The sequence below is a fragment of the Dermacentor albipictus genome, chromosome 6, assembly GCF_038994185.2.
Source record: "Dermacentor albipictus isolate Rhodes 1998 colony chromosome 6, USDA_Dalb.pri_finalv2, whole genome shotgun sequence".
In the NCBI taxonomy this organism is placed as follows: Eukaryota; Metazoa; Arthropoda; class Arachnida; order Ixodida; family Ixodidae; genus Dermacentor; species Dermacentor albipictus.
In genome coordinates, this window is record NC_091826.1 from 37,568,173 (window position 1) to 37,589,211 (window position 21,039).

The following is a 21,039-nucleotide window of genomic DNA, read 5'->3' on the forward strand; positions in this document are numbered from 1 at the left end:
GATGTTATTCACTCCTGACTAAGTCATGGCCACCTGTTAGGAAACATTGGCAACATTCGGACGTTAACATAAAACACGTAAGGTGCGGACCGGAGTAAATACAGTTTCAGTAAATGAAGCAAAGTGCCACAATACGTAATATTTATCAATGCAAGGAGAAAAGAACATACAAGGACAAACATTATGAAAACGAAAGTAACAGCGTATCAAACATGACATGGTTGCGGCGGTAACTATGTGGTTATGACTGCCTAAGCGGCACGTTCAAACCGTACTTTCGACTGGCTTTGTAAAGCTAGCTCGTGTCTATTGTGGAAATTGGGTGGCCCGTTTTTCTCGGGTTTGCACTGGACTGCCACGTTAGTCGCAAATGCGTTTTAACGAGCCACGACATGGACACGTGGCATGCGTTCTTAAAGTACCATAGATTGAAATATTTTTTTTTCTCCGGAGTGAGCAACTCTGGACCAAGCGCAACTTCCCACTTTCGTCGCCAAGCGGCACTGTTGAGCTGCTTCCTTCGAAATGTTTTCGAATGCCTAAGAGAAAACGTATAGAGACGACGGTGTAATTTATTCGGCCCGGGAGAGGGCAATTCTCTATGTGAAACAGCGGCGCGTCTAACGGGATACCAATTAGTTAATTGCCGGAGGGACAAGCGTGCGTGTTCGTCTCCTTTCTTTTTACCTTTTCGAAGCCTCCGCATCCGTGTTTCCGGTCGCAGAGTAATTTAATTATGAATTCCAGCAATGTGTTTTAGGCAAATTTGGCGCACTCCGGGTACGGGGGGGATCATTTTTCTCGGGGTGGCTCCAACGGTTGCGCCAAGTGGGGCCCTCGTGAGTTGGGTTTGTGCTGCTGCGTTTTTCATAAGCGATTGGCGACGTTCTTGTGGATCGTTAGTTCGTAGCGGAGCATGTGCAGTCACGTTCAATGTGAGCTGCAACACGGTGTCCGCGGTCGAAGGCGCTCCAAGACTGCAAGGTGGCTTCCACTTAGGGAAAAAAAAATTGTTTCATAAATGTCAAAAACTGGAACAGTGATTAGTTTTCCCATTTATCGCAAGTCGGCGCCACTGCACAGTATTGGATCCGCTTCGACCCCGGGCACCATGTTGCAGCTAGTTTGGAACGCGACTGTACCGTTTCAGCCACGTAGCCATAACCTGGGCAAGTAAATTGCAAACAAAATGTGAGGGAAAGGCCCATTTCAAGAAAATGGAGATGTTTGCTTAGCGGTGCACTTGTAACACGCTATTCCAGGCAAAACCGATGATAAAAATAAATTAGGCGTTTATGACACACGATAAACGTGCACTAATATAGAACGCCCTAAACTATAGGTAACGTATCTCCTCGTGGAAATAACAAGAGCACGTTCACAGCGCCAGACGCAGAGGTGGCGCCAGTACATGTTCCAAGTACATGTCGTAGTAATATAGCGAGACGAACTAGTTTGTAGTTCTGAATGCGTAATGGCAAACGGACTGGAAAAGGCGCAGGGCAACACAGGGCGGTGGATCTGTGCGTCCTGTATGTGAAGGAAGACAATCAGGACACGAAAAGAAAGACTGCACAGAACAAATGCACTGTCCTGTGTGTACCTGGCTTCCTCACGCGTTCTTCCTGCGTTTAGGATTACACAAATGCGCAGTTCTGTGTTTCGTCTTCTGCACTGATCATTTCCGTGCGTTTTCTATTTTACTTTCTCTTTCTTTTCCTTTGCGTCATTCACATTTACGCGCGCGCCATGGCGCAATAAGTCGTACCTAAAGTGTTTTTAAAGCGGTGCTTTGAAGGGTAAAAAAGACAGCAGCGCAATATTCAGTGGACCATGCACTCGCGCGCACACATGGTCAGTTTGTAAGGTAACATAGGGTAATCTACTTTAACAAGAGCGCTCGTTAAGTTTGATTGGAGATACTTTAAGGGGACACTTTCAAGAAAAAAATTAAGGAATCGCAGAGCAATGGTGCGTGCCTCTTAAGAAAGAAAGCCGTCCGCGAATCATTTTCCTGATTGTGTTCATCAATTCCACCTGCGTGTCAATATGAGTGCATCGGTTTCATTTCTTTTTCCAACTGCTGAATACTGCAGGGCTACAGAAAGATCAGTGACTCGGTATTGAGCGTGACAAAACAACGCAAAGAATGGTTACTGATTGATGTTCTTTAACTAATAGGGCTAGTGCACGTCAAAAAAGGGAACGCTTACACATTTTAAAACTTACTAGGACCCCAAACATTATTATTTATTAATAACCCTCCACTCTCCTCTCAAGAACGCTATGATACGTTGATAGGCACATGCCATTCGCGACATGAAAGTACTGGACGCGCAGCGTTAAAAAATGCCGAGGTGTGTGCCAGATAGATGAAAGTTATTGTTTAAAGGCAAGATAAGCCCCAAAGGGTGCATTTTTTTCTTTGTGATAGAACAACGGGACATTGAAGGATTTATTTGGAAATCTTCACGATACAATCATGCCAAACACAGGGGCCCACGTCTGTTAAGCGGATCGTAAGTTGTATTACGATCGACGAACTTGTTCATCTAGGCGTGCTGAACAATGCAAAAAATCGAACGCATTAAGCGAAAGCCTTGACCGGTCACTGCACCTCCGCCTCGCCGTAGTGCATTCACCCCATCCCATATGTGTCCAAAAGAAACTCGAGCGCAGGAACATGAACGAATGAAGTATTGCGCCGTCTGCTTTGTAAATGCATTACTCTTTTAACGTGTATGTGTTAAGCATGCGCGAGCACATGACGCGAAGCGTTTCAGCACCGAACAAGGAAACATACATCCATGCCTAGAGAGAGCTAAGGATAAGCATAAACAAGCGATTCATCATTTTTATACATAACGGCAGCGCGCACTGTTCTACCTTTCTTCCACCATCCGTTTCGACAGCTCGTGCAATCGAGTTCTCTTAGCATTATTTTTCTGTATTCATTTAAACAAAACATATATAAATAATCAGGCTCATCAATCTACTAATCCCAGAGGTGTTGTACAACGGCGTCAAAAAAAAAAGAAAAATACCAGAGATATGGTTACTGGAATGTCTCCTTATATTTCTGTTTTTGACGACAAATCGACACTACAGTTCATGGCACGAATCCGTGCACGCAGAATGAGGCTTTATTTGATGCTTAGTATGCATTGCGCTGGCAATTCGAAAACGCGATAACTGAAAAAGAAAACAAGAACGCACCAAGTGCAGTAAGGTGTTGGCTTGGGATACGGTTTGTTTTTATACTGAACGTAATGCAGAAGGCTTGGACGGATGAGCAGACGACGCTAGCGCGCATTTGTTGCCAAATCAACGCTCGTGCCGTCTGCTCACTCGTCGGCACCTTTTGCTTTCTTTTCGCTATGAAAAGACTGAGTGGCTCGACGGGACAAACGCGGGACAAACGACTCGAGACGGTGACTCCCTCAGGAGGCGCGCGTGTCGCATCATCAATAAAATGTGCGAGAAAGAAGTAAAAAAGGCGGAGAGCTGCTCGGCGTAAAAAAAATTACGGTGCGTACTGTGGGTTGATAAATAGCCCGAACATTAATGAGATGTGCTTGGCAAAAAATATGGTGAACAAAGCAAATGAGAAACACATTCGCAGCTTGTATTCTCGGCGGAGACTCACGCGTCTCTGAATAGCTTACAACTTCTCTTTACCAAGTTTATAGATACGGTGGTGACTCATCCATTCCAAGAGATAATGAAAGCGGTTGCTTCTGCCGTTGCATCGGCTTTCTTGGGGTATTGTCGCGGTGGCGTCGCGCTCTGTATACATGAAATGCGACGAACTGGCATTTGTTCCAAAAGGGAAAAAAGCAAGCAAAGGAGCAACTAACTAAATAAGTCACACGTCTCACAGTGTCACTGCTTGAATTAGGCATAACTAATAAGACCCCAGTGGCCGCCATGTGAGTCGGGTTGTAAAGGGGAAGGGGCATAATTTCCACGCGTACGCAGAGCCCAGGGCGTTCTCTGGGCGCCGCTGAGAAATTAGACACACAGCGACTCTGGATTTGCGTGGACTATTTTTTTTTTACTCTTGCGAAAGAATCAGCCTTGCACTGCGACCATTAAATAAGTCCTGGAATAATGTCTTTGCCCAGTGCTAAGGTGATAAACCAAGCTCCGCGCGCAACCCTACACAAGCTCCTATAGAAAGCATAACAGGCAAACACATTCTTAATGAGGTGTAGGAAGCACTAAGGTCAATTTTATATGAAAACCACATGGCAGAGACGAACCCGCGTTATAAATATAAACTTCAATAGTGAATCCACGATGCGGTGGCCAGGCCCGGCCTGCCCGTCTCAACGTGGGAGTGGCCCGCTGCGCGATAAGAGCGCATCTCGGAACTCTCAATAAAGTGTTTCCATCCATCCATCCATTTATCCATCCATCCATCCATCCATCCATCCATCCATCCAGCCATCCAGCCATCCATCCATCCATCCGTCCGTCCGTCCGTCCGTCCGTCCGTCCGTCCATCCATCCATCCATCCGTCCATCCATCCATCCATCCATCCATCCATCCATCCATCCGTCCGTCCGTCCGTCCGTCCGTCCATCCATCCATCCATCCATCCATCCATCCATCCATCCATCCATCCATCCATCCATCCATCCATCCATCCATCCATCCATCCATCCATCCATCCATCCAATATAGTTCTGCATATGCTTGATTACGCTTTAAGCAATGCCAGCTAACAAACAACCGACGTGGCACAGATTTCCTCGAAAGTGAGGCGGACGTGAAACCACAAGCCATCGCGCAAGGTTTCCGCGACACTATAGGTCTGACTTTGGCAAAACCGCAAATATTCGCGATGCTTCAGAGTTATTGGTCATGACGGGTCACAGTTCGACTAAGCCTAAGCTTACAAGTTTTATGCGATGCTTAAGTACATATAAAAGCATGCCAAGCATTGTCGCTATGTGCACCTATAAGTGCGCTTAGAGACATCTCAGCGGCTGAGCGCTATGGTGTTTTGTGTATGTTGTATATCTGTTACATGCAATGTGGATATTGCTTCAGTTTTTATCATACCCGTCTGGATTAGCATTCTACAGGCAAACCTCTCCAGAGTTCATCACGGAGCCCGGCCTCTCTCTCTCTCTCTCTCTCTCTCTCTCTCTCTCTCTCTCTCTCTCTCTACATCGGTCTTGAGTTGAATCATGTTGTTTACAGTGCTACTCTGTAACCCGCTCCTGGATGAACTTCTCACTGCACAGCGTATTTGGAGAAATTCATAGAGCTGTAATAAACGGGTAGCTCAGCAGATAACTGACCTCCACAACATATTACTAAACATGCAAACTGTGTTTTGCGTAATAAAACAACAAAACACCGCATGCATCCTGAGCATGTAATGTCGTCTCACAGTAATCTCCAAACAGTAACCACCAAATTGAATAGGGAAATATATTGAACGTATTTTTTTCTTAGTTAAATTTTCTATATTTTACCGACTCCAGTTGTGGGCTGCTGAGTACATTCCACTGGGGATATGTGCCCATTCCTGCTGCCCTATCCCAAGAATGAGTTTGTGTTAGTGTGACAAAATTTGTGTAGATGCCTTATGAATTAACTCTATTAACACGTGCCCTACCACTTTCTCGCTGCATAATTTGTTTTGTTCTTTTTCTCGTGACATCTTGCTTTCCGTGGTTGCATTTATTTAACCACTGCCAGATGTCTTTTCTTCCCCCGGATTCCAACATGTGCGCCGCATTGGCGTAATTCTTATCCAGTATTAGAGTTTATTTTTTATTCGTTTCTTGTTGATTATTTTCATAGTTCTGTGCTATGTTTTTTAGCTGCTATTAAGGGAATACTAGCCTTTCTGGTTGTCAGCCTTTCCAGTTTTTTACAGTTAATAACTAGCAACACCCATCCCAAACCTCCCTTCTCTTCAACGAGCAGCTCCTCTTTATACTCCCACGCCCACCGGAATGCAAAAACATGTGGTCGATTTACTTATTTCGTTTTTCATTCATCCTTTAGTTTGGGCGTTGCAAGAAATTTTGAACCACCTGCTTTTTTTTACCGTGCATCTCAATCTGGGCAAACGACATTTCTTTCTGTTTGTATATATTTTTTTTCATTTAACCTAATTTCATTTAACCTCATCAGAATGCAGCCGAAGTACTCTATGATACTTTCTATATAAGGGCTGGAAGTTTTATAAACTACAGAAATCTAGCGTGTATCAGGTACTATCTTCACTGCCTGTGAATAGGAATATTTGAGGGCGTGACATTGCAGCGCTTATCTGGCCGGGAAATAACAACTTTCTTAACTTGCGTCCAGAAATAACTAAAGCAACTGCACTCCTTTTTGTGGCATTCATACAACAGAAGGTTGTATATTTTAAGTTCAATCTTTACAGCTCCTAATTACATCACGAAACATAAGAAGAAAGCTCTCACATCGCAAAAAAAAGAGACGCAGAGTAGCCCATTACATAGCAGAGTACCATCAGCAAAATTCAAATAAAGTACCTAATCAGCGAACGCTGTTTCAATTTCATCTGGTCGTTAAAATCCACCATCTGAACAAAATCGCGTCCCAGACAACTGGCAAAGAGGAAAAGAAGAAGCGAAAGAAGTTGTAATTTGTCAGCGCTCTCAGTCTTGTGTGACGTCGCTCGCAGAAGGTTTCCGGGTGGCGCCTTCGTAATTGGTATCTCCAGAAAACAAGACGTTCTGCCCCGGCATAAAGCAAAGCTGGCCAGTGCAGCATCTTGCAGTTCATATAATCTGCCGCGACGTTGAGAGCGGTGAATCCAAACGAGGAGATAACGCTGGTTCTGACAGGAAATCCATAATTTCGTGCTGCCGGTACACGCAGCTATTCAACAACCATAAAGACGCCAGCGCTTCAGGTTAATACTATGCGACTGTTTTCTTTTTCTTTTCTTTTTCCTTCTTTTTTCTCTCAGAACTTGAACTTCTAACTTTGAGAAATTGCTTTCTTTCTTTTTCGCGTTGTGGGTACCACTGAACAGAAGCGTAATACGCTAGCTTATTCAGGTAGTAATTAAATGCCACTACAGGGGATGTCTCGGTGTCGTGTCGCAAATGAGCTAATTTATTAACGAAAGCTTTTGCCTCCCGTGTAGCACCTTAAAAGTGAATGAGGGTGTTAAGCTGTCCATTACTCCAACCATAGCCTTCGAGATCCCTTTTTTTTTAAACTCAGAGGCAAGCACTGCTGTTGCCAAGGTTTGAACGCCATCGTTGCCCCTGTCTTGCGCCATCTGGTACATTTCTGTGCCTGCGGAAGACAGGAGTAAGTTGAAATCGCAGGGAGAGGTGTTCGTCCTAAAATGTTAGAGAATAGTCTAAATTAGACTGGTGGGTTCATGATGACGATGATACTAATGATGATGATGATGATGATGATGATGATGATGATGATGATGGTGGTGGTGGTGGTGGTGGTGGTGGTGGTGGTGGTGGTGGTGGTGGTGGTGGTGGTGATGATGGTGGTGGTGATGATGATGATGGTGATGATGATGGTGGTGGTGGTGGTGGTGGTGGTGGTGGTGGTGGTGGTGGTGTTGGTGGTGGTGGTGGTGATTTTTGATAAGTTGCAAACTATTTCATGACTGAGCAATCTTGTCTTTGTGGAGCCCGACGAATTCAGGTGATGTGATCGGTAGAGGAGGCTAGATCGAGTATGTAGAGAAAGGTGGCGAGCAGTGGGAAGGTGAGGTCCCTATACCTACAGAAGATTTAAGGTCGCGCGCTCTCGCTATTGCCCCAGCGGGATTAGCTTGGTACGGTCCCGTGGAAACGCCACGTGACCACACTGATCCACAGAGTCACCAAAAGGTGCTAAAGTTATTTTTCTTTTCCTAGCATCGTTTATGCCAACATATGCATGATTTAACATCTACTGCATGGAATAGAGCCCCAAAAAAGGTGGTGATAATAAAGCTATTGCTTTTGGCACGGGAAACCCAAGAATGTCTTAAATAAATTTAGTACCACACAAACGAAAAGATGTTCGTCTCTGCACGCATCTTCAGAGTTGTGGAACCTTTGGTGGCGATTGAAGGCCTCAAAGTAGGGAAAGGACGATAGGAGGAGGTGAGCAGGAAAGAGGAAGGGAGCTACCTTGAAACTTATCAAGGGACTTGATGATGGGGATTTTTTGGCATCCCCTTTAAAATATGGTGGCGACAAATAGTCACCTTGCCTGCCTGAGTTATATAGGTGTGTTTTCGTTTTAGTATATCTTTATACACTTCCTAAATTTTGTTTTCCTCTTTCTCATAACTTATATACCTACCTTGCAACTCTACCTAAGCCTGTAATGTATCCGGTGGTATCGATCTCTTCGATGCTTTTTTTTTGTCTGCGAACACTCTAAACGTAACACACGTAACAATATCTTGCTTATTTCGACTGCTGACCGGTTGATGCTTCCCTTCACTTTAAATACAAGCGCTTGCACAAGATATGCGTTACCTACGGGACTCACTTGGTGAAACCCTTTGTATTCCATTACCTGAAGGAGAGAAGGAGCGGTGGCTATCAGAGGAAGAGAGAAAGGAAGCCCACCTCATCACCCGCCACTTGAAACTTTGCCGTGTCTTGAATGTTGAACCGGCAGAGGGATCTGCGCAGTGTTGATTATGCCTTTCCTTCTTACATCATAGAGCTCTGAAATAACAATACCAAATTATACTGCGCAAAAAACGATATTAAAGTGAAGATAAGCTTTCAGGCTCTCATTCGTCATCAATCATGTTCATTTTGTTTCACAGTTTGCCCTGTCTGCTTTCCTTTTAGCAATGTTGTCCCGCGGGTTCCTTTCCTGACCTGAAATACTGGTTAGTGCAGTGTTAGAGGAAATGGCAGGCGAGATAACTACTATTGTTGGGACTTTGGAGGATAAGATAAGCCTCAAAGTGCAGAAAGCTTCTTTCTCTTTTCAGCGTACTTGGCATGTGCTTAGTTGCATTGAAACGCAATGTTTAGGAAATGCTGCTACAACGAAGTTTTTGTGCCGTGAGCCTAAATGATGACGCGTTAAAGCTAACGCCGCACAGCTTCGACGTAAGAGCACTTGACAAGAACAATGGGACAGCCCGCGTAAGTCTTCCTTCAAACGCATTAAAGCGAATGATGCGAATATTCAACCTAAGTGCTCAGTTTAAAATGAAACTGCGTGGCAGCCCGTGTACGTCTTGACGATAATGTGCTAAATGAAACGACAGAAATCTCCATCTTTATAGGACTTCAAATAAACAGCGCCGCAGCCCTTGTATACGTTTTAATGCCAACGCATTAAGGGCGAATGGCGCAGATCTTTGTCCTAAGAGCACTTCAAAGGAACAATCTCCCCATCCGATAACGTCTTAACCCTAACTCAGTAAAACCAACCGCACATGCAGTCCAGCCCCTCTACAACGAACGTCTTTACAACAAAATGACCTGTATAACGAAGGAACAGTTCTGTCCCGATTCTATCGTGAGCTGTGTGGCGCGCGATATTGACAACGAAGTCACTTGTTTAACCGTTTATTTCGGAGACCGCAAGCTCTTCGTCACAAAGGCATTCGACTGTATCTTCGACCTAGGAGCACTTCAAAAAAAGAAAAACAGTGGCCCAGTCCTTGGTGGTAACGCTCCACAAGATGTGGAGCCATCTCTGGAGTGAGTCGTGGTGGTAAACGTAATGGTGTTCTGCGGTGGACCCCCACTTTCTCTTCCACTACCTGGACCCTGGCAGAGCCTCCCCGTCAGTCGCCTTCGTGCGTCGCAGGTGAAACACTATGTGCATTCCAGGACCACAACGTTCCACCTGAGCGCCAATCGAACTCAATGCCCCAAGTATACAGAATTCAGTTAGGCAGCCAATCATCTTGGTTCCGCAACACCACCGGTGCACCGCCGTTTCAATGGCCACAACCGCTAGCAATATCCTCTAGGATTCGAAGCGGCCACCTTTCAGTGTAGCACGAAGTCGTAATTTCTCAAGTGTCGTACTGGTGACTGCGAATGCTTTAGTCGATGTGCATGTATGCTGGAACGTGATGGGGACGACTTGCACGCTGGCTAATGCGGCGGCAAATTTGTAACGATGTCCCGGGAAGGATTCAGTACCTGAATTCCTTCCATGAAAGAAAACTGCGGCGCAACCCATCTCACGATGACAACCGATGGTAATGCGTCAACACTGAACCGACATAGCAACACAACGCATTGCCACCGTCGAAACGAGTCATGTACGAGGCGTGCACAGCAGCGAGATTCCTCTCTCCAGCTTCCCAGAGGACACTCGGTGCCATATAGCGGCATCGACGCAAAGCCAGCGCATGGCCTCCGAAATGCATGGCACACCTATGCGTGCGAACGCTGAGAAATGCGTCATGCGGCAGCCGGGCTTCTATATGGGACTTCTTCGTTGCCACGCTGCACCATCTAGTAGCGCTGACGAGAAGTCCACGTGTAGCCTCCGAGACTAGGAGCGCGGAGCATTGATGCGTGCGAACGCTGAGAATCGCTCCCTCGCTTGCCTCGCGCACAGTGGCAAACACTCACTGATCCAAATTAGCGAGAGGTTCATTGAAGAGCGGCACATACCCAATGTATTCATGGCGCAGCTCGCCATAGCGTTGGCGTGAAAGACGTTCATTGAAATGCGGCACGTACTAAATGCGCTTGTGGCGCAGCCTGCTAAAGCATCGGGTTAGTGTCCTTGAGGAATTCGTGTGGCGTGGGCTTGACTGCGCTCAGCATCGGACATATTTAAGGGATCTTTTTCGCCATTGTGGAGGGGCAAACACCTACTGGCACATACCCTGGGACCGAAGTTAGTATCAAAGAGGTTCAGTGAAGACTAGCACTGACCGGGAGGCACCTATCCACCGATCCAAGTCGGCGTCAGAGAAAAGTGGTATGTACCCTGTTCCGCATCTAGAGACACTCACGTCAGCATGAAAGAGGTTCGTCGAAGAGCGGCACATATGCACAGACAGCCACATCCACAGTTATTCAATTTGGTCGGATGGTTAGTTTCGAACGTGGTTCCCTCGGGAGAGCAGCCCGACGCGCCACCCATTCGACCTCGGACTTCACAGTGCTACAAGTTAGCGGGGAAACAGTTGGGATACAAAGATACATACATACATAGCGCCAGAATGTGCTTCAACAACCCTAAGAATGCCAACGCATTCCGGCAATCCGGCAGAACCCATTCCTGCGATAACTGTTGACAGTAAACGTTTAGCATTGAATTATTATGGGAACGCAACGTATCGCCACCGCTGAAAGGAGGTATGCCGGGGCGTGTGTTGTAGCGGGATTGCTCTTTATTTGTCGCACTCGTGGATCGTGGTATACGCATGGCCTCCGAAATGCACGGCACGCCGGTGCGGGTGAACGCTGATTCACGCGCCATGCGGCAGCCGGGCTCCTCTCTTGCGCTTCTTTCTGGACGCGCTGCGCCTGATAGATAGATAGATAGATAGATAGATAGATAGATAGATAGATAGATAGATAGATAGATAGATAGATAGATAGATAGATAGATAGATAGATAGATAGATAGATAGATAGATAGATAGATAGATAGATAGATAGATAGATAGATAGATAGATAGATAGATAGATAGATAGATAGATAGATACATAGATAGATAGATAGATAGATAGATAGATAGATAGATAGATAGATAGATAGATAGATAGATAGATAGATAGATAGATAGATAGATAGATAGATAGATAGATAGATAGATAGATAGATAGATAGATAGATAGATAGATAGATAGATAGGTGGATGGATGGATGGATGGATGGATGGATGGATGGATGGATGGATATGGATGGATGGATGGATGGAGGGATGGGCTCAAAACGCCTGAAATAGGCAAAAAATGTTAAAATACCATGGCTAGGCTGGTTCTTTAAGCGTTCAGTACGCCTTCATGAACACCGCGCAAGAGGCTTCTTCAGGCTTCTGCCAACGACATGCGGTTGGTTTCATCCGCATAGAATTAAGGTTCCCGTTTCTTCAGAACCGTTCTTTACGACAGCTGAGACACCTGGCGCATGTATGTATAAACAGCGAAGCATCGTATCTTTTTCATAACATGTCTAATGGCTCTAAGAAAGACAATTACTCGTCAGGAAAATTCGCCGGCTGTCAAGGTCACATCGCGCCGCGACATTCAACAGCAGCTGGCATTGCTCACACACTATGGAGGACTTCCACCTGGTGCACCAGGAATGAGGCCGATAAACAGGCGACCCGCCGTGGTTGCTCAGTGGCTATGGTGTTGGGCTGCTGAGCACGAGGTCGCGGGATCGAATCCCGGCCACGGCGGCCGCATTTCGATGGGGGCGAAATGCGATAACACCCGTGTGCTTAGATTTAGGTGCACGTTAAAGAACCCCACGTGGTCAAAATTTCCGGAGTCCTCCACTACGGCGTGCCTCATAATCAGAAAGTGGTTTTGGCACGTAAAACCCAAAATATTATTATTATTATTAAGTAGACTGAAGCACTGGCCAAAAGCAAATGTGAAATGTTGCGTCTCTTTCCCCGCCAGCTGTTTCGACTTACAAATGTTGGCGCAATGGTTCTTCTTCCGTCTTCTACCTCACCTCTGTTTTTTTTTTTAATTGTTTGTAGCCATCCTGCACATCTGTGAACAGCTGCTTAAAAAACGGCAGACTCGGTTCCATGAAGTTAGTGTTGCATCAAAACTACACCAAGTATACGTGACTGTTCCTGCCATACCGTTGGCTTATCTCGCTCAGATATTTCAGGGATATACCATATTTAACGATGTTTAATAGCAAGATACATGGTATTGCTTAGTATTTTCGTCCACAATAAATTCGAAATCGGTGTGCTTTGGGCGACGGCCCATTATGTGTCGTGGCCATGGTCTTCGCTACGGTGAAGATATTTTTGCCGTAGCAGTGGTAGGTGGTGACATGGTTCTGTTGCGGCAGAACTCAATTTTTTTGAAGTGACACCACCGTAGACACCGTAGACGCGGGCCGCTCCCAACGTGGGAGTGGCCCGCGTCAACCTACGGTTGACCTTCAGGACCAAATAAAGTTCTTCATACCATACCGTAGACAACGCCCACTTCGAGTTAATCGCGGCGAAAACTGACACTAAATCCCTGCAAACGTCGCAACAAACTAAACGCCATGCAAAATGGTCCCTCTGTCAAATTTGAGTGATGGCAAATGTTTAACAATAAATTGTTCCATGAATAGAGGGTGTAAGAGGATGAGGATGGGTGTTGCTTGCCCCAGACGGACCTGTAGCCTTGCAAAAAGTTGCTGGAAATTTGCTCCACCAGAACGCCGCCTGTCAACCTCAATATGGTCTGAAACACTTCGCAGTACAAATAACAACACCAGGTTCCAAAAGAAGCTCATTAGGCGCCTCACACGTTGCGCATTTTCCGAACCACTACGACTCACACAGCTCGCAACTCACTTCCCAACGCTGCATCACGGAGGAACTTTAGGAGGAACCGAGGAACCTCCCTTCTGAATATCCAATTTTCTCGCGACAACAAAATGTCACTTAGCATTTGAGTGTGGCGCCGACATGCGCTCGAGTCCATCTAGTAATGACTTACGCTCTGCTCCAAATTCAGGACACTTTAGCACATAACGTTCAATGTCACTAAGAGCTTGACAATGCGCACACGACGATGATAGGCCAAGTCCCGCCTTGCACTGCCGGGCTGAAGTTTGCGCTGACCCTGTGCGGATGCGATTGAGAAGAGCGGCGTCAGTTCTTTTAAGTCCTTTAATCACAAAAGGTTGATGCGGCGGAGGCCACAAGGAACAAAAGTGGCTTAGGATTGCCTTCTTCGTGTAGTTCTGTCTTTTTTGCCTGCTGGGAAGCCTTCTTCGTGGAATCGAATTGAAGCGTTTTGTGCGCCACACTGTCAGCGGCCTCGTTGCCTGCTGCGCCGATACAGAAAACTACCAACTGGAACACGATGGTAAATCCTAGTTTCTATAATTCTTTAATGGCACGTATAACACGCTGAAGGCACTTTTCGATGGGAAACCCGCGCAGTAATAGTTGCAGCGCAGCAATGCTGTCTGAAAATAGAGGATGTAAATCACGAGGCGATACAGAAAACAGTTCGGGCAATAGAGAACACTTCTCGTGTAGGGTTGGTAACATCGTTGAACAATTAATCGATTACTCGACTGAAGTTTATTCCGCAAAACGATAATTCTTCATTGACGTCCGCCTTTCATTTAATCGGCTTAATCGGTTAATATACTGAAGCAAGGTTTGAGTACGGGCTAGTTGGTATTCCATGGTATCAATCGTCACTTACAGCGCATACATAGACGGAGGACAAAAAAGGACGACGTAGACAAGCGCTGTCACTTCGAATCACTTCAAGCGCTTGTCTATGTCGTCCTTTTTTGTCCTCCGTCTATGTATGCGCTGTAAGTGACGATTGATAATCGGTTAAGCCTGTTCCATTAATCGTTTTGGACAGCTGTGCAGGAGTGGCGCCAAATATTTTAATCTTACAGGAGGCGCACGAGCAGTAAGTGTGCGGCTCTGGTAAAGCGACTGTCGACTGTGTGTGTCTCTGAGTGTTTTTTTTTTTACAGTGATGCGGGGCCTAGCGTTTGCCCTTACCTCTCCCTCTTCCCCCCGCCTCCCCACCGTACACGCCGCCACGCTTCCCCAAGCCGGAGGCTTGAAATTCCCTCGCAATTCAAGGCATGCTGTAGCAGAACTCAGTCGTCCATCGTAGTGTAACTCCTATAAGTCGACTAAAGACGGGTCACAGCATACGCGTCGGATTTGGAGCATTTTTGACACAGCAATGGAGTCTTCATGTCGATTCCAGCAAATCACATCTATAGCGTGGCCATTCAGAGAAGGTGTCCGTTTCACCCAAACATCCCTGCCAATTGACATTCCTTCGCTCTGTAGAAAAGAGCGTTTGGCTCAAAATCCTAAACCAGCAATTTTGTTTTCCCCTGTGGAACTGCCCCCTTATAAGAAGTATATATATATATATATATATATATATATATATATATATATATATATATATATATATATATATATATATATATATATATATATATATATATATATATATATATATATATATATATATATATATCAGTGGCGTAGCCAGAAATTTTGTTCGGGGGGGGGCTACGCCACTGGCCCAAGATATATATATATATATATATATATATATATATATATATATATATATATATATATATATATATATATATATATATATATAGCTGCACGTTGCAGCTCAGCCTCCTCCTTAAGAGGACGCTTTAGCTCGGGTGCTCCTATTTAAGTACATATAGAACATCCAGTGTTCTACTGAGTGTTCTACTGAGTGCCATCTTTCGTGTCGCTATTCTCCCTTTTTACGCAAACTTGTTTTCCTTTGCCAAGTGACAAGGAGTAGCCGGTGCCACCATAAAGGCGCCAACCTCTCCTAACATTCATCTCAATAAAAAAAAAGGGGGAATTCGTTTTTCCCGGCAATCACTTAACCAAATTTGAGGAGGTTTGTTGCATTTAAAAGAAAAAGTTTAGTTGTAGTGACTATTGAATTCGAATTTCTCATTTAGGTGGTCAATTATTTATTAAAATTTGACCAAAATTGAAAATTTTCAGAAAACGAAACTATCAAGTTTAAAACTCGGTGACTCAACAATGAAAAATGATATCACAATTCTGTGAATTGCATCTAATAGTACATCTACAGCGGACAAAATAGATATGTTACACATGAATCTCGAAAAAATCTAGTATTGTGGAAATACGGCTTTTGCAGAACCCTTGTACACAACGTAACCAATTCATGTAAGATACAAATTGACACAGCAAACTTGTCCGCTTTGACTGTTATAATAAATGCCGTTTACAGAACCACAATATCTGTTCTTCATGCATAGCTATTAGTTTGTAAACTTCTTGCTTCTATTTTTTCAAGCTTTTGAATTTTCCAAAATATTTTAAACAAAATTCAGGCCCTAAATCGAAGTTCTGTTTCCAACAGACACTAGGATTTAACTTCCTCTCTCAAATGCAACCAATTTCAATAAAAGCGATTAACAGGATTATCTCAGAAAAGCGTTTCTGCGTTTTACAAGTATTTGAATAGGCCGCGTCGGATTGGGCCCGAGCTAAAGCTTCCTCTTGAACAATTTATCGAGGGATCAAATACACGAATAATAACTACATTGTCATTGCCAGAGACGCTGCAAATGAATTTTTGAAAGCTACGCACTGTAAATACACGTAAAATATGTATTTTTTCTTAAAATATTATACTCGTATGTGCCAAAAATTGTGCCCAACATGACTGACGTCAATGCTTCCATGTTTTTTGTCTATTTATTAAGTAAAGAAAATATCACAAGAACTTTAGAACTATATCAGTTCGAGACCAGGAAAGCAGTGCATGCCGCTGATATGAAAAATTAAAAGGCAATGAACTCAACAAGTTGAGGACAAATATGTTAATGAAACTTTGTCATTCAAGAACCGTGCTCACATTCTTGTATATATGCAATGGCCAGTGAAAAATCTCAATGACGCTGTCGTTTGTTCCAATGTATTACGCAGGAGTAGCTGTCCCTTGTCGTGTATCGTGAGTAATTGCACCGAAGTTATAGTCGCGACAGAGAGCACGTATAAAAAGCAGGAGTTCTGCAAGATATATGAGGGCAAGTCAAATGAATGAGCCAACAACGGGGTACTTTATTTAAAAGTAGTCTTCATGAGAATTTAGACATTTGTCCTATTGACTAACGAGTTGCGTGATTCCCGTCTTATAAAACTCCTTGGGTTGCTGCTTCAAAAATCTGTATCTGGTTCCCTTGAGCTGTTTGTTTGGCTGCCCCAAAATGTAGAAGTCGCAAGGTGACAGGTCTGAGCTGTATGGGGGATGTTGCAGCGTTTCCCACTTGAACTTTGCCAGTTTTTTTATTAACCACATAAGCGACGTGGGGACAGGCATTGTCGTGGAACAAGATGACCCCATTCGTCAATTTTCCAAGTTGTTCGTTCTTGATAGCGACACGCTGCCGTTCTGGCGTTTCAGAATATCGGAAACAATTGATAGCCTCTCAAGATTTAGCAAATTCTCTCAGTAATGGACCCTGTCGATCGAAAAAAAAAGTCGACAGCACCTTTCCAGCGGAAATGATGGCCTTTACGTTCTTTGGGCGTGGTAAATTTGAATGTTTCCACTGTAAGCTTTGCCGTCGTGTTTCAGGCTCGTAGTAGTGGCACCAAGGTTCGTCCCCGATCACAGTTGCAAACAAGAAGTCGTCATGCTCATTGTGATACCCAATCAGATGAGTCAAGGCAGCGCGAAACTTCTCCGTCTTCTCGCGATGGATAAAAATCTTGGGGATCCATTGCGCACCAAAGAGCCGATAACCGAGAAGCTCATGAATTATGGCGTGAACCGAACCGTGACTGATGTTCAGACGGTCTGCCAGTTCATCGATGCTTATCCTCCGTTCTTGTTTCAGCAGCTCATGAACCTTTGAAATAGTGTGGGGGGTGATTGCACGATGGTTTTAGCCCGGTCTTGGAATGTCTTTGCAACGTCCTTTGAACCGTTTGCTCCAACGCTTCACAGTGGTCAATGAAATGCAGTGTTCAACGTACGCGGCAGTCATATGGTGATTAAGTTTCTGTTTTGGAAACACCTTCAGCTGTCAAAAACTTCGCGACACCGAGCTGTTCAACTTTTGAAGTGTCCACTATGTGACGCAACCATATTCAACCCAGTGTATGAGAGCATTAAAGAACATTTATCTTCACACCTACGTGTCACTTTTGTAAATGAGACATGCCGTTCTCCTGCGCGCATGCCTCGCAGATAATGAACCGAATCATTATTGCGCGGTTAGAGTAGGCTCACTTTCATTTGACTCGCCCTCGTACATTAGAAATGCAAAGATACAATGGGATATGCAAATGCGAAAATACGGCTTGATAGAGGACAAAAAAGTGTCACTGGAAACAAAGTTCACTGCAAGTATACACAAAACCTCGCAACAAGATATTTAAGTATACGTATAAGTATCCAATGAGTCTATGTATGTAAGAAGAAGTAACTGTATATAATGCGTCAAACAAGGCAAATAAACATGTTGCACAATCATAGATTCACAGAATCCTAGATTCCGCCCCCATTCCATCCACTCCCCCCGATGTATTGCGCGCTACGGAAGGCGGCGCGCTTGCTCCCCGCTTTTCTCCTTTGCGCACACAAGACTGAGCCACCATTGTCGGCTCACCCATTCCACCTCCGCTCCTACGCTTTCACTCGCAGATACAGCATGCAGCGCGTGGTCACGATGTTATAACTTTTGGACTTTATACGAAACATGAGGGCGATGGCAGGGATGCGCCTGGAGTGTCCATATAATTGCTTTCGCAATAATATAATAAACGTATCCGGCAACTGAAGCGTCCCGTCGCCCATTACTTTCCGCAAAAGGAGTATCAAAATCGAACTTTCACCATGCGACAATTCGCTGCGCCGCAACAATGTATTTTTTTTTCTGTGAGGCGGAGGCACCGAAATGAAAAAAAAAACGGATAAGAAAGTATATTGGCCAGAATCGAATGCCTACTTCCGGCCCCTAATGGGGCTACGGAAGGAATACCGAATAAAACATGAGACGCTTGGTCCACTGAGAACCATACGCATACTGCTCAGTATCCTACAGCGGCGAAACAAGATTTTTCGGAAAGGTTCCGCTCAAGGAATGCGGTGCAATCCTTCGAGTCCCCACAGTGACGGCGGCGAGCGACCATTTTTTTTTTCTCGTCTGCTAGCCAGAAAGCGTCCAAAACCCTGTCCGGTGAAAATCCACTCGGCCAGAGCAAACCGAACGCGCACCGAAGTGCACCGCACGGTGGTCGGGGCCATACGAGAAAAACGTATGCGCTCTGGCTGGTTCTGGCAGCCCGCGGGTAGGGTAGCGAGAACAAACAAACAAACAAAAATTGAAGAGGCTCAATGTGTCCTCGCGAATAAAAGTCAAATTAGAAAAAATAAATAAGAACGTAGTTACTTTGGCTGGCTTTAGTGTCATGTTCTGGCGTAGGTTAAAAAAGAAATGTTGATATTTTTATACGTGACATGACGGCACAAATGAACCACCGCAACGCTTCGTCTCATTGGACCTCGCTGCCTGCTTTGTCAACTCGTCTGCTAGTGTGTTGATTTGGCTTGTCTCGTTGTATGTTCCGATGTAAGACTTTAGAAAAATCGATAGACCTTTGGCGTTAAATGTTTATAACAACATTAAACCCACAAAGTTCCGCAATTGAAAATCTAAAGCACAACTTTGGAAATGTCAATGCACCTTTCACATCAAGAGCTTATGAGATTTATACCCATAAAGTTTCGCAATTGATATCCATGCGCTCCATAGATTCCGTGGCCTCAGTGAGATGCCGCGGCGAGCCCGCTCGCCATCAAGGCGCCCTTGAAACTTTGTGCTCGGATGGTACTGCTTGGCGTTATGTGACTCCCGGTGTATGGGCGTTGCCACGAAATCTAGCCCGAGTTTGCAATCTTCGCGGTTAAATGTCTTTTCGAGCGTCAAAAAGACATTCTAGACAAAATCCAGAGTGATTTCCGGCGCCGGGGGTCGCTTTGGTCGGCGGTGCATGGTCAGCACGAAAACATTTCGGGGGGGGCTGAAGCCCCATAAGCCCCCCCCCCCCTGGCTACGCCCCTGATATATATATATGAAGGTTGATTTAGAGGCTGGAACACGAAAGCTTAAAGACGAATGACCGATTATTCAGGGCACTTACCTCAGTTTCGAAGCACACGTCGCCGCAAAAAAAAAAAAGGCTTCGTGTAGGTTTTCAGTTTCAAAAGAATACGAGTGCGCCTTTTTGTGAATGCCGTTCGGATGGATATTCGAGTATCTACTGGCGTGGCATGGTTAATCTTAGGCAGCACAGTGACGTTCGCTGGCAATAAATCACCGGACCTATGAAGGCTGTTGCATTTTTGTAGAGTTCCGAATAGACGCGCGAAGATGACGGTCGCGCCTTGCAACATACGTCCACCTCGCGACATGGCTCCAGCAAGATGGCGGACGTGGCCTGTGTTGCCAGATGACTATGTATCTTTAGTATCTCATATTAAGGCTTTAGAGCAGATTTCTGTACTGGCGCGCAGAACTGCATGACCCAAGAAACTTTTCCACGTTGAAGGGACGATCCTCGAGGAGCTTTATTGCATGTCTTTGAACTTCACACAGAATGTGTTCTGTTTTCTCGCCTCGCCCCCCCCCCCCCCCAGTGGCCGCTTGACCAAACGGGGACAAACCATACCGGGATCTTGCAATATCTGAGGTATACATGCAATGGGGAGTAAAACGCGTTCTCTTTTTCTTTTTTTCTTTTCTTTCGTCTTTGCTTTGTTTTATTTTTTACGGAAGCTTGCTGTGCGGCATGAAACGTGCGATATATTGGTCGTTTTCTCTGAACTTCTCCTTCCTTTCGTCTGAGAGGGACATATAGATACACAACACTCGGCATGGTCGGAGCGTTAGTGTGTCGTACTGAGAGTAATGAATAGAACATTAAACAATAAGGAATGCCAACACCTGAAAATAAACAAAAAACAAGCACACTGCATGTCGTGATATCGTCTACAGCTTGGCCGAACCATTCTCGTTTTGTTCTTAATATCATTCTCTGACCTAAATCGCAGCCAAGGCAGCTCAGGCTTCGCTCGGCTTCTTACTCGGCTGAGATAGCGGGTCGTACAGTGGCCGCCATTTTTTTGTTCTCAGACGCGAGCCTCCGCCGATAAGCACGTCCGCCCAAGAGAATCCATCTTGCTTCGGCTTCCAGCACCTTTTGCAGAGACCGCACCACGGCGGTGTTGTCGTACGCCTATCGGGGCTTCTGGAAGGTGTGCAGCCCTCAGGGCACGCGCTTACGACTTGATACAAAGATGGAAGCAAACGCA

General features: G+C 45.1%; 1 protein-coding gene across 1 annotated transcript in view; it reads left to right on the forward strand.

The window, feature by feature from the left end:
- The window catches only part of LOC135914584 (uncharacterized), a 124,813-nt gene that overhangs the window by 76,325 nt on the left and 27,449 nt on the right, over positions 1 to 21,039 (forward strand). The gene's annotated exons all lie outside the window — the stretch shown is intronic.